Genomic DNA, 3,742 nt, shown 5'->3' with positions numbered 1-3,742 from the left:
ATTCCATGCTCATGGGTTGGAAGAATCAATATCGTGAAAATGGCCATACTGCCCAAAGAAATTTATAGATTCAATGCCATCCCCATCAAGCTACCAATGACTTTCTTCACAGAATTGGAAAAAACTACTTTAAAGTTCATATGGAACCAAAAAAGAGCCCGCATCGCCAAGTCAATCCTAAGCCAAAAGAACAAAGCTGGAGGCATCACGCTACCTGACTTCAAACTATACTACAAGGCTACAGTAACCAAAACAGCATGGCACTGGTACCACAACAGAGATATAGATCAATGGAACAGAACAGAGCCCTCAGAAATGATGCCGCATATCTACAACTATCTGATCTTTGACAAACCTGACAAAAACAAGAAATGGGGAAAGGATTCCCTATTTAATAAATGGTCCTGGGAAAACTGGCTAGCCATATGTAGAAAGCTGAAACTGGATCCCTTCCTTACACCTTATACAAAAATTAATTCAAGATGGATTAAAGACTTAAACGTTAGACCTAAAACCATTAAAATCCTACAAGAAAACCTAGGCAATACCATTCAGGACATAGGCGTGGGCAAGGACTTCATGTCTAAAACACCAAAAGCAATGGCAACAAAAGCCAAAATTGACAAATGGGATCTAATTAAACTAAAGAGCTTCTGCACAGCAAAAGAAACTACCATCAGAGTGAACAGGCAACCTACAGAATGGGAGAAAATTTTTGCAACCTACTCATCTGACAAAGGGCTAATATCCACAATCTACAATGAACTCAAACAAATTTACAAGAAAAAAACAAACAATCCCATCAAAAAGTGGGCAAAGGACATGAAAAGACACTTCTCAAAAGAAGACATTTATGCAGCCAAAAAACACATGAAGAAATGCTCATCAGCACTGGCCATCAGAGAAATGCAAATTAAAACCACAGTGAGATACCATCTCACACCAGTTAGAATGGCCATCATTAAAAAAGCAGGAAACAACAGGTGCTGGAGAGGATGTGGAGAAATAGGAACACTTTTACACTGTTGGTGGGACTGTAAACTAGTTCAACCATTGTGGAAGTCAGTGTGGCGATTCCTCAGGGATCTAGAACTAGAAATACCATTTGACCCAGCCATCCCATTACTGGGTATATACCCAAAAGACTATAAATCATGCTGCTATAAAGACACATGCACACGTATGTTTATTGCGGCACTATTCACAATAGCAAAGAGTTGGAACCAACCCAAATGTCCAACAACGATAGACTGGATTAAGAAAATGTGGCACATATACACCATGGAATACTATGCAGCCATAAAAAATGATGAGTTCGTGTCCTTTGTAGGGACATGGATGAAACTGGAAAACATCATTCTCAGTAAACTATCGCAAGGACAAAAAACCAAACACCGCATGTTCTCACTCATAGGTGGGAATTGAACAATGAGAACTCATGGACACAGGAAGGGGAATATCACATTCCGGGGACTGTTGTGGGGTGGGGGGAGGGGGGAGGAACAGCATTAGGAGATATACCTAATGCTAAATGACGAGTTAATGGGTGCAGGAAATCAATATGGCACATGGATACATATGTAACAAACCTGCACATTGTGCACATGTACCCTAAAACCTAAAGTATAATAAAAAAAATAAAAATAAAAATAAAAATAAAAGAATATGCATAGCATAACATAGTGCTGCATGTTGAAACGGGCCATTGAGTACAAATCCTTTAGCTTATGAGAGGACAGAAATAGTTCTTAAAAATTAGTACAGCTTTTTAAAAAATCAGCCAAAAGGGGAACTAAGTATCCTAGAGATTATTGTGGCCTTCGGAGCAATTTCTATCAAACTGGATTCAGCCATAAGGAAATCGGGTTAGTGTTATAAGCTCAGACATTTTGAGTCTGAAACATTTCTTTAAGTATGGAGGGACACCACAGTGCTCTTTCCTAACAAGCCAGAGTAAGTGTCTTCTGTTTTGCTCTCTGGTAGTCTAAGGTACATGCCTCAGAAAATGCAGTTGAAAATAAAAGGGCTGCAGGAGTTTGAGACCCACCTTGGCAACATAGGGAGACCACGTCTCTAAAAAAAAAAAAAAAAATTAGGCGGGCATGGTGGCGCACACCTGTAGTCCCAGCTACTCAGGAGGCTAACGTGGGAGGATTGCTTGAACCCAGGAGTTAGGCTGCAGTGAGCTATTATCGTGTCACTGCACTCCAGCCTGGGCAACAGAGTGAGACCCTGACTCCAAAAAAAAAAGAAAAAAAAAGAAGGGTTCATCCTACCTAAAGATTTTCAGAACTTGGAATGTTGGCTCTGGAAGAACACAAAGGATTTGGATATTTTCTAGAATTTCTCTCTCCTGGTCCTTTCATCACCCTAAGCAGTACCTGAGCCAGGCACGGTGGCTCACACCTGTAATCTCAGCACTTTGGGAGGCCAAGGAGGGTAGCTCATCTAAGGTCAGGAGTTTGGGACCAGCCTGGCCAACATGGTGAAACTCTGTCTCTACTAAAAATACAAAAATTAGCTGGGCTTGGTGGTGTGCCTGTAATCCCAGCTACTCGGGAGGTTGAGGTGGGAGAATTGCCTGAACCTGGGAGTTAGAGGCTGCAGTGAGCCGAGATCACGCCACTGCATTCCAGCCTAGGCAACAGAGTGAGACCCTGTCTCAAAAAAAAAAAAAAAAAGTACCTGAAAATGGGGTGATTAAGCAGAGAACTGTGAACAGAGAGATATTCCATTGATTTTGGTGGGCTTGCCTCTGTCATTTAGTTCAGCATAATTCAATCAGAACTTCCTCAGCACCTGCTCTGTGCCAATACTGTGCTAAAGGCCATAGCAACAACAGAAGAAGCCTACAACACAGACCTTGACCTTAGAAAGTTCACTATCTTGTTGAGTGGGCCAAACCTATACACATGAAGGAACTAGGGAACAAGACAAGAACATAATTGGGCATCAAAATTGGTCTAATCTCTATCTAATCTTAGTTTTCTTATGCATCATTTCACAGTTAAATTTAAAAATTATAAAACATTAATCTGTCTGGGCACAGTGGCTCACACCTGTAATCCCAGCACTTCTGGAGGCCCAGGCAAACGGATGGCTTGAGCTCAGGATTTCAAGACCAGCCTGGGCAACGTGGTAAAACCCTGTCCCTACTAAATATACAGAAATCAGCTGGGCATGGTGGCATGTGCCTGTAGTCCCAGCTACTTGGGAGGCTGAGGTAAGAGAATCACCTAAGCCTGGGAGGCAGAGGTTGCAGTGACCCAAGATGGTGTCACTGCACTCCAGCCTGGGAGGCAGAGTGAGCCCTGTCTCAAAAAAAAAAAAAAAAAAATTAATCCTAATTTAAATATATTAAAATCCATTATGGGTCACATTCAAGCATAGCTAAAGTGAAAAGCTAGACAATGCCAAGTGTTGACAAGGTTGTGGAGCAACTGGACCTCTCATACATCAACAATGCAAGAATAAATTGGTAAAATAACTTCAGAAAACTGGCAATGTCTGTGAATATACGTATATCCTATAATCCAGCAGTTCTAACCCTGGATTTATATCCAACTGAAATCCTTATATCTTTTCACCAAAAGATATAAGGAATCATCGTAGCAGCACTAGTCATGATACAGCCAAAGTGAAAACAACACAAATGATTATCAATAATAGAATGGATATGTAGTATATTCAGACAGTAAGATAACACAGGGTAGCGAGAATAAACAAAACTATAGCTACCAGC

The sequence above is a fragment of the Nomascus leucogenys genome, chromosome 19, assembly GCF_006542625.1.
Source record: "Nomascus leucogenys isolate Asia chromosome 19, Asia_NLE_v1, whole genome shotgun sequence".
In the NCBI taxonomy this organism is placed as follows: Eukaryota; Metazoa; Chordata; class Mammalia; order Primates; family Hylobatidae; genus Nomascus; species Nomascus leucogenys.
This window is presented reverse-complemented; position numbering follows the sequence as displayed.